Genomic DNA, 11508 nt, shown 5'->3' on the forward strand with positions numbered 1-11508 from the left:
GCCTCTGTCCTGTTATCTTGATGATGTCATGTGAGGCCTCTGAAATAACTACAACACCTATATTGTTAATTTGTTAGCATACATGACCGCAAATTTGATGCCCATGCGTTGCCACGTGCCAACAAAATTTGAATTGCAGTATACGGTGATACATCATGATGCAAATCAAACCACCAAAATAAGATCATGTTTTGGTTGCTATCATGATGCCTTAGAAATAATTTTTGTTTTATGATTTGTTATTGGAGTTGTGTAGCCTCCAGAAATCCAATCCAAATAGGGCCATGAAATTTTTAGGATTTACATGCTCCAAGAAGTACATAGAATAAATTTTATAAAGAGATAAAAGGAGCTAAGCCTTGCATTAGCTAGAGATCCCAACACGCATCACATAGCCTCTGTACGTATCTATCCAAGACTCTTAAAGAGGCATGATTTCAGAAACACAAGCACTAGAGGCAATAACAAATAAACAAACGCATCAGGGCAGGATGGGATTCACTAATAGGGTGGACGTTTGTAGAAGACAGAAGATGTTGGAAGCTCCTCGTGGCAGTCCGCAGTCCTCCTCGAGGGCACAACAAGACGGCAAAGGCGATGGCGGCAGGCGATGACGATGGCGACGTGCTATGGTGAAGCACAGCTGGTGCACTAGGGAGGGCGCAAGAGCAGAGACCGGTGCGAGCGAGGGCGAGCTCAGCTGGCGAGGGTGGGCGCTATGGCGAGGCCATAGGATTTATTGCAAAGGATTGATAGCAGTCTCTCTCTTTCCTTTTGTCTTAATTCTCTTTCCTTCTGTGTTAATTCTCTTTCCTTAGGGCAAGGCGCAAGGGAGCCAGGAGAGGCTCATTGACATGTATGCTGGTGCATGTAAACATGCAATGTGTATATGGATAGTACAATAATTTTCTACTTCCTATTTTGCTGTGATTCCATGTAAATTTTTTTTGCAATGCAATGCAAGTGCTAGCTTTCTCCCACGATGCAAATATGTTAGTGCTAGCACCCTTCTTCATCCATATTACAATTTACAAACAACAAAATGTAAAAAAAGATTATTTCTATAATTGTATCACAATACTAAACAAAGTAGCATAGTAGCATGGCCAAATAAATTTGCTTATAAATTGCATTAAACACATAGTGTTTCCCTCCAAATTCATCTATCAAGATTGTGATTCATTCTAAATTAGAGAAGAAAATAAAATCTTTACCTGGTGCATGGATCTGGAGGGGACTTGTGCCTTACTACCTCCAACGCTTGGTCACTGGTCACCGGCGAGAGTCGACGAAGAGGGGCCGAGTTGAGGCCTCAACGTAGCCGGCCACTACAGTCCGTGATCGTGATGCCATGCGCTGCTTGCCAATCTTTTTCGCAAAAAGAAAACAAATTGTAGGCGTAATACATGTTGTTAGAGGCTTATGAGTTAAATCACTGATGTAGTAAATACAGGACAATCAGAAGCATTGCTCAAGATCACTATTTCTAAGGTTCAAGATTGATCATCTGGACGCTTGAGTATATCGCAACATCATTTCAAGATTTTTGTTACGTGGTTCTGGCTGCATGATTGCAGTGGCACTGATAATATTAAATCAGTTTATAGTATAAAAACATTGAGACCAAGCATCATATGGATAGCGGGAGCATATGGATTTGAACACCATACTGCAAGCGACGGACACTTCCCATCAGGCATAACCAGTGCAGCAGAGTGATTACATCCTCTCACCAAATTTCATAGCCTATTTGATATCTTGATTCAGAGGTATAGTCTACACATAAAAAATACCACTTCTTTCCCACTTACCTACACAAAACTCAGTAGCAATATTGCTAGTTTTATTGTTCCATCATATCCACCCCACTCTCTATTGCAGATATGACAACATACAGACCTTCAGATTTACTGAACATCAATAATACAATAAAGATATGGCATTTTTAAATCCATATGAGGCCCCAAAAGGGAAAACAAGAAAAATCTATGTAGTTCTTACTTGTTCCGAAATATTTGGCGCAAACACACCATGATGTCCAATGGTACAACTGTTTGAACCATATTTCTGCAAGATAATGTTGCAATTGAGCAAAGCTTTCTGAATAGTACAACAACAACAACATAGCCTTTCAGTCCCAAAAATAAAAATTGTAAGAGCTGAAAGGCTCATGATTTTAGTACTTTGCCTCAAGGGCAATCAACCAAATGAATTGGTAATGTCTAAATTTGGCATGGAAAAGTAAAGGAGAAGAAATCATAAAGAAAGTGTGCAATATTTTTATTGAACACAACCTTATTATGCTGTTTGATGAACATCTTGATCCAGGTATTAGTGGAGAGCAACACTATTATTTATGAGAACATCTTGATCCAGGTATTAGTGGAGAACATATACACATATGCAACATACATTGTTAAAAGTGAAGGCATACCTAGAGATGATGAATTGATGATAGGCCTCTGAACCCATCTACATCTTCTATTCACAAAAGACGATGATGAAACATGCATGATAGATCACGTATAGAATTAACCATCAAATTCTAGCTATCAGACACCAGGTAAAACTACCATGCTTGCATGCAAATCACAGATATCTGAAATCAACTACAAGGCAACCGACAAAAATAACTTTGTATTTTTTCAGACGTAGCACATGCATTCTTTTCCTACCAGTAAGCAGGATTTTTTCTTTCAGTGAAGGGATGAGAAATAAAGCTCCATCGTCATGAACTGGCATTATCAAATGCAGCATGTATCAAATATTTTTAATAAGAGGAACAACCCTTTGTACCACATGGACTAAGAGTGATACCTATTTAATATGGGTATACTATTTACATTTAGATAGATACAGAGAACTGTTCTGCAAAGCACACCAATGTAGGGAGGATGGGGAGCACAAGGGCTAGAACATTAAGAGGAAGGCAGATCAAACCACACAGAATCGCAGGTGCGGATCTAGTAAAGGACATAGGGCGTGCACATGTACTTATGATATCTTTGAAGGGATACATGTATACACTTGTAATTAGATCAGATCTGAATACAAATATAGATAGGGTTCGGATGCTCGGTTTTCGCATTGCACGAAGGGAAGAGAAGGGTGGGCACACCTGTTGGGTGCTCGTCTCCGACGAAGGGCCCGACGAAGACCTAAGCACCTGGCGTGCGGCGGCACGAGGCAGCGGGATGCGGGATGGCGGAGGGCGGCGGCGTGAGTGTGACGAGGCAGGGGTAGGACACCGGCAGTCAGCAGGGAGAATGGGGAGGCAGTCGTGAAGGGCAAGGAGGAGGCGTGGTGGTCCGGTGGCGTCGACGGTCGTGGGTCATGGCTGCTGGGGGTAGGGCGGGCGGTTCGCCAAGGCGGCGGCCAAAACCTGGAAGAGGAGAGAGGACGCGGGATGGGGCGGTTGCGGGGAGCTGCGTGCACATCCTACTGCAGGGCCCACATGTCGGCGCGGAGAAAGATCGCACGGGCGGCAGGTAGGCCGACGACGCGAAATTTTGTCGCACGAAGAGATCGCACGAGCGGAGAAAGATCGCACGGGCGGCAGGCAGGACGATGGACGGAATGTCGCACCAAAAGGTGTCCACGCTTTGTTCTTTTTAGTTGTAGGAGATAGGAGATTTTATTTTTTTTGCATGTCAGATATAATATAGACTCTAATTAAGTTGTAGGTTGTTGAAGAAAAAGATTATGATACCTCTTCAGATTTTGAATATCCAACCTTAAAATCCTGCATGAGCAAAATACACATACATGTACTATATGATATACCCTTGTGCTAGCTCCTTTGGGAAGCCAACACATAAAGTTACTTTTCCTTTTTGTACCTGTACTTTACCTTTTTTAATACATTTCCAGTATGGGGCCTAACTCTTGTTCTTTCAAAAAAAAACACATAAAGTTACTACATGTAATGTAGTTGGAAAATATCATAAAGTTAGGGTGTTTGGTTTAAGAAATGGGGTGATCCATTATCTTCACACTCCTTGCTTTTTATTTCATTTGTGAAATAGAATAATTTATTCTGTCACCGCTTAACACACAATTAGGGATGAAAGTGACACCGAGAGGGTCGACCCAAAACTTGATAAAATGAACTAGAACGGCATGCCACGTAATTAATTTAGAGGGAGAAATGAATTAAGTTAGCTAACCCTCAAAAACACCACTAGCCGATGCTCACTTTACGTCCTTACTCACAAGTTAATAATCAGTATAAGTACGAGAAATACGGTCCAGTTATGAAACGAACGTATTGATGGAATGAGATGGTGGTTCGTTCGTTCAGCAATTAAGCCAAACAAAACTTTAATTGACTAACAAATTAAATTTACACGGAGACGGACAGTGGTGCTCCTGCATTCATTATAAATAAATGGTAGGTTCACTGGTAAGTCTATTATCGAGAACGTGGAGTTGCTTTCTCCGGTCATCCGTTAATTGGTTGCTGTGTTGTCCGGCCCAAAGTGTTTCTTGAAACCTACGTAATGGCTGCGCTTGATCCCTGGGCCCTGCCGGTATCCTGTGTCTATCATCCATGGATATGGGTCTATGATCGAGGGGCCTATCGACGGCCCATTAGATGAGCCATCGTCCTGTTAGTCGAAACACGATCGATTGGGCCCTTCAATTTGGGCCACTGATGCACCAGCCAGCCTTTTAAATTTTCGTTGATTGATGCGACAGTCCACATGCTGCTGGAACTGCTGAAGTACGTCACACGCTTTGTTGATGACCTGGGCCTTGTTTAGATACCATCCAAATTCTAAGTTTTTTTCGCTCTCTCTCCATCACATTAATTTTTAGCCACTTGCATGGAGTATTAAATATAGGTAAAAAAAAATAACTAATTACACAGTTTAGTTGGAAATCACGAGATGAATCTTTTGAGCCTAGTTGGTCCACGATTGGACAATATTTGCCAAATAAGACGAAAGTGGTACTATTCATCAGGTCGAAAAAAGTTGTAATCTAAACAAGGCCCTGATGATTTTCAAATCAATCATGCAGTGGCAGTGCTGTTTGTTGGATCGGGAGGGCATCATCAGTAGTAGCCTGCAGTTTTTGTGGGACCTGATTCATTTCTCACATCACATTCACACTTCACAGCAACTTCCGGTGGGTGGGTCAGGAGTTAGCAGAGGTCCCGGATTGCAGGAGTAGGACGTACGTTCAGGTACCAGTTGCATCATGGCACTTTGCCCCCGTTCGTTTCGCTGAAATTTAGTTTATGCTCGTACTGAAAAGTAACGTTTGTTGATTTGTTATGAGAGAAAAATACTATACAATGGCTCATAAGCCGTACTGATAAGTTAAATGAACAGGGCCGATATAAGACTAATATCTTAATTAGCAGAGCTATAAGCCTTTAACATTTTTGCATGCCACTGTTAAAGTTTCAAGGACTCATATTTTCATGACAGCATAATCCTGTCAGCCTTCTCCTTTTTAATTTCTTGCGTGGACTCCCTCCGTCCACAAAGAATGCAACTATACATGGGTTGCGTATAGGTGAAACTAGTTTAACTTTGATCGAGTTTATAATGAATATTATTAATATTTATATCTTCAACTAGGTTTATTATGAAAATATATTTTATAATAATCATCTAATGATACTTATTTTGTATCATAAATTCATAAGTGTTAATATATATAAAACTTTAGTCAAACTTCAAATTATTCGACTTCTTGAAAAAAAAACAAGAATTGCATTGTTTCGTGGACGAAGCGGGGACTTATTTGATTGGAGGAATTTCAAAGGAATAGAGGTGGCGAGCGCGCGGGTGGCGGACGATGGCTCGTCTAGCGGCGACGGCGCGCGGCCTCCCCGATTAGCCTGCGTGCCCTCCTCCGTTGCGGGCGGCGGCGGCCTCCGACACCATGCAGCGCGTGCGTCTGGAGCGCGGCAGCGCGACGACGAGGCTCGGCAGGCACCGCGGCCAGCATGACGTGGCCCCTGCGGTGGCCGTAGAGCCAGCCAGCGACGGCCATGGCCACGGCGCGAAGGGGAAGGGCGGGGAAAGTGTTTTTACGCGCGACCGTGAGTGCGCACATCTTTACACGTATAGGGGTTTCTTTTTTTTAAGTGCGAAAAGATTGGGAGCTGAAAGTAATTTTTCTAAAAATGATAGATTGGAAGAGTGTTTTAGAAACTCTTGAAGACTGCTTATGTAGTATACCTAGAGATGGGTGATCTGTATGGGCTAGCCGCTAGTCTCTGGTCGGATACAAATTTAAGTTTTTTTAAATAGCATCCTAGTTTAGGCCCAACCTCTATCTCTCGAAAAAGAGATTTAGGTATAACATCTGCTTTCATTTCAGAGGAGTACGGTAGTACCGTGGCGTCAACAGCAAGGTCAATTCAAGTGGTACGATTTTGTCTTTTTCCTTTACTTGAACATTTAGAGCAACTCAAGTTGAGCGCATCTCTTTTTCCTAAAGAAAACTATCAGTTTTGGATGGAGTTGTCTTTATCTGCTCCAGCAAATCCATTTTTATTAGTCCCCTCAATGCAAATAAAGGTGGAGAAGGATCTCCTCCATTAACAGCGTGTTTGGTTTACAGAAGGAGGCAATCCGAAATGATCCGAACCTATATCCGAAGCTAATAATATTGTTTGGTTTGCAGCGCGGAATCACACTGTCCGTCGTCGAGTGCTTCGACCGAGAGTTAATTTTAAGCCACCGTGAGGAACCAAGTCGTCATTCCCCTGAAAAGTGCCGGACTGACTCATTCTGCTTCACCGGATGCCGCATGACTTCGTTCGCCAAACCAAATAGACTGTAAATCCCCGGTAGAACCAGCAGGAAAAGTTGCAAGACACAGCCGTTTACAGGAACCAACTAGGGCTCTGTGAAAAATGGCTATAACTGCTCATGGCTCTTCTCCCAAGAGCTGTTTTTTTTCAAACCCATTTGTAGTAGGTTTACAGGAATTTCATGGGAGTTCTATTTCCTATTGGACTCAACATCGTAGCACTATTTGGCTCACAGGATTGAACCGTAGGAAATATATAAGAAACATTCCTGCACAGCTGATTTCGCATGAAAAGTACGGGGAAAACATCCACTCCTACCTCTTATTGTTTTCTGTGGCTTGCGTAGAAACGAGGCAAATCAAGGTATCACAGAGAAATGAGGAATTAGAGGACAAGCATTACATCACACCATGGAAGATTATACAATTCCTATTCCTATGAATTTTCTATATATATACCCATCCAGACACCTACTTAGATACTTTTCCTATGTTTCAGGATCCTCTGATTTGCAAGTGCATTCCTACAAAGTTGCTATATTTTTCTTATTTCTATATTTTCACAATCCTATGTTCCAAGAGCGGTGTTTAATATATTTCAGTGCTGGAGAGCTTTTGCTCCACAGTTGTCGGTCAAAAAAAAAAAGCCCAGGGGACCTTAGTGGGGCTTCATGGTAAAGCCAAAGAAGAACACCTCTAGGGCTCTACTCGAGGTGCCCTTACATTTATTTGTTCCAAACAGACCCATGCATACAGCAGCGATGCAAGTAATCACTAATCAGAGGTGTCGGCGGGGCTAAATTACAGGGATAGTAAACGGTGGATGCATGAGCAGCGAGCCCTGGGGTGTCGGTGGACAAACTAAAAAACTAGCGAGCGGCAGGCCAGCTAGGCAATGAGAAGCATGTGCGTTCACTTGAGGACCCGGCGGCCGGCTGGATCGGCAGAGCTAGGGAACACAGGGAGGAGTTGAGGAGAGCACGCACAGGGGCACCGAGCATGAGATCCGGCCGGCCGGCCGGAGTGGCGCCACCACCGCTTGTGATTCCGATCCACATGCATGCATGTAGATGTAAAACCTTACAGCGTGGAAAAGGCGCAAAGGCAAGCAAGAAACAACGAACGAAGCTGCTGGTAGCAGGTAGCCTGATCTACTTCAACGGCGAGACCGAGAGTGAGACACCACCGGTACAGCGGAGCGAGGCACATGCAACGTGAGTGACGCGGCACACTGCAGGCCCTAACTAACTGTCATTGTGGGTACAGGAGGGTACCTGACTGCCGTGCCGAGGTGATGATGAGGGTCATCTGATCCACCTCCGATCCTCAACCAAGATTACTTTTTTATGAAATTATATATACTTATTAGATGATTAAAAACTACTAGTAGTACTATTAAACTCTTGAGTAGCTAGCTGCTAGCTAGGACTTGCTGTTGGTACTGCTCTACTGCGTGACGTACTCGTTATCGTTAGAGGGGGTGCTGTGTGCTTATGATGATGAGGTGTTGAGTAGCTGTTGACCTTATTAAAGAATGAATTATGCATATGGTTTGGTTGGATAATCCTAGCAAGCTAGTAGTCGGTTGTAGACGATCCTGGTTACGTGTACGTGTCGGTCGACCCCAGTTGCGCGGTTAATTTGCCTGTCTGCATTTTTCCTTGCCTCCATGTGTGGACTAGGAGACTGTCTGGAATAAATCCTAACTCCATTTATGGAATAATATATGTACGTACCCATCAACGTAGTGGCGATGTGTCATCTTATACTTCTTGTAAAGCAAAATCTCACTACCTATTTCTCTTAACATGCCAACTATTCAACTAGGCAATCCACTATCATACACAATTAAAATCCACTAGCCCATACAATTATTATGTCCACGTCAGTAAGACACATAATTATTTTATTGCCCATGTATCATGCCACACAATCCACTAATCTATAATTCCCGCAGCAACGCGCGGGGTATTCTTCTGATTATTGTTATTTTATAGTACTTATATATTGTAATAGAGTGCTACGGGTGCTCCGATCCAACATGCCAGCATGCATGCACATAGTAGCAGTAACCTCTCCCTCCTAGTCTCATGCCAAGACCAAACCGGTACTAAGCTAGCGTCCGAGCAACATGAAAATCTAGCGACCTAATCCCTGTCTCCCTCCATCCTAAAATTCAGTATAAGGCTGGGATGATTTTAAGTTGCCCTCGAGGATTCTCACGGGCACGGAGCTTCGGCAAGATCATACCGCGTGCATGGCGGCCTCCTCCTCCTGCTCCCCCTCCCCCTTCCGCCGCCGCCATTATTGACCATCGTCGCCCCCGCCCCGATCTGGTCCAGCCGTCTCCACTGCCTCCAGAACCCTAACGCCTCCCTCCCGCCATCCCCACCTCCTAGGCGCTCTGCCTCCCCCGAGCCTTTTTTCTTCTAAGCCTGTTGGAGTTGGGAAAGAAGAGAGAGAGAGAGAGAGAGAGAGAGATGAGAGGAGAAATGACCTGCCTCGTCGAGACCTAGGGCCTTCTTCCTCTCCGGCAAGGGCACGGGCGCAGTTGTGGAGGGTGGGGGATCGAGGGGGCAGCGGAGGAAAGGCGCGGGGAGGAAGATCGAAGAAGCGTGGGAGCGGGCTGCCTAAAATCGAGATCGATTTCCGGCACACGAAGTATAGGAAAAATTGTGACAAATTACGTATCAAACGGACGGAGCAGTACCGAGAGAGAAGAGCGAGAGGAACCCGACCCCTGATCGATCGATCCAGGTCCGATCGTGGTTCGATGGCCACCCACACCCACACCCACCAGCACAGGATGAATCTTTTTGCGTGTACGCGCATACGTGCATCTGAAAACGAACGTGCATGGTGTATTGAGATTCCACCACGCGCCCGCTGGTGTGGTGGTGTGCGAGCGAGACTGGCGGCGGCTCCATCCATCAATCCAAGAATGAGAAGGGGGCTTTACCTTACCTTTTTATTATTACGTACACAGCTTGGTTTGGCTGGAGGTCGCACGGATCGATCGGTGGCGCGCGCGGTCGCATGCATGCATGTCGCCGGACGGGAAGGGGACGCTTTTGACTTTGTAGTTTGGTTGGTACGTTGGGTTTAGGCCTGCCCAGGACCGGGAGGTGCTACGTCGCTTTTCTTTCCAGCCTAACTAAATTGTACGTAGAGTATTTATATTACATATACGACAAAAATACAGTACCCCCTCCGTTTCAAATTATAAGTCATTTCAACTTTATGATAGAGTCAAAAACATCATTAAGTTTGACCAAAATTATGGAGAGAATCACAAAGATTTATGACATCACATAGGTATATTATAAAAATATAATTAATGAAGAATCAAATTATACTTATTTGGTATCGTAAATCTCATTATTTTGTTATATAAGTTTGGTCAAACTTGAGATGTTTTGTCTTTCGAAAAAAGTTGGAATGACTTATAATTTAGGATGGAGTGAGTACTTGTGTTGGCTCAAATAGCCGAAGACGGAGAACCAAGCTCATTTGCGTCGCGTGATATTCCAACCATAACATTTTTTTATTCTAGAAAACATCTTTGCAACATCATTTTCATTAGCAGTTTATCAAAAACCACTTATGATAATATTTTGTTGTTAGGTTCATAACAGAGCCGGTGGTGAACTAGTTCGTATCGCAAACCGTTGGTGAAAATCATGGATGTTTTCACTATTGGTAAAAATGTTTGTGGTATTATAAACAGTATATGAACTCTAAACCCTAGCTCCCATCCCCAGCCCTCCAGTCATCCAATCTCCTCACTCGGCCCCTTGTTACTCATCCTCTCCCACTCGCCTCGCCTCCTGACCTAGTCCCTCTCAACCTCCCTCACCCTCTCCCTCTCTCAGATCTACGGAGGCGGAGAGGTAGTGGCGGTGCGAGATCCACGTTGAGAGTGTGTCCCCAAGTGTGCATGCGACCCAGGCGAGGGTGAGAGGTATGGCCCTTCTTGGCTGAGGGTGGCAGCGTGGACAGTAGCCTAGTGCGAGTGGTAGCGTGGGATGCAACCTAGCGCGGGCAGCCCCAACCGGCCTCCATGGACAGGGACCCATGTCGCTCCTTTCCCTGGCACAAAAGAGGGCGAGTGCGGCAGTCGAGGTTAGCAGGCTCAGTAGGCTTCTTCAAAGGGCTTGGTGGGCCTCCTCTGGGCTGGGGCTCACCATGCGTTTTTATTTCAAAAACCATTATCACCGTCAGTTTAGAACCGGCAATGATAACCCAGATTGTCACTATTGATTCTCACCAACGTAGGGTGAAACTAACAGTGAATGAAGGCTTTCAATTTTTTAGCAATGAAGGGAGAAAATGGCGGTGATGAGGGTTTTCAAACCATTTATGATGACCTCTCTGTAGTAGTTTACTATTTCCCACTTTTTCATTTTTTTCATGTTTGATTTATGCTTTGGAATAGATATCTATCATTTGTCATAAATTAATCATTCGTATAAGCACGAGGAATATGATGATTCCATCAAAATTCATGTCATAGACTCATTATGCATCGTCTCATAAGATGTAATGGCTCCTCAAACAAAACCTCTCGTAATAGTGTTGCGCCCACCATTAGGGTGCAAGTGCCCGCTGAATTCCCCTCACTCAAGCATCTCTAACAATTGAGTTAACTTGATTATGTATATTTGCTTTGTCCATCCCACCATTAACAATTCAATGGTTTTTATTGTGATGGTAGCACTGTCATGGGTATTCAATTAT

The sequence above is a fragment of the Miscanthus floridulus genome, chromosome 2 (genome assembly GCF_019320115.1).
Source record: "Miscanthus floridulus cultivar M001 chromosome 2, ASM1932011v1, whole genome shotgun sequence".
Classification (NCBI taxonomy): Eukaryota; Viridiplantae; Streptophyta; class Magnoliopsida; order Poales; family Poaceae; genus Miscanthus; species Miscanthus floridulus.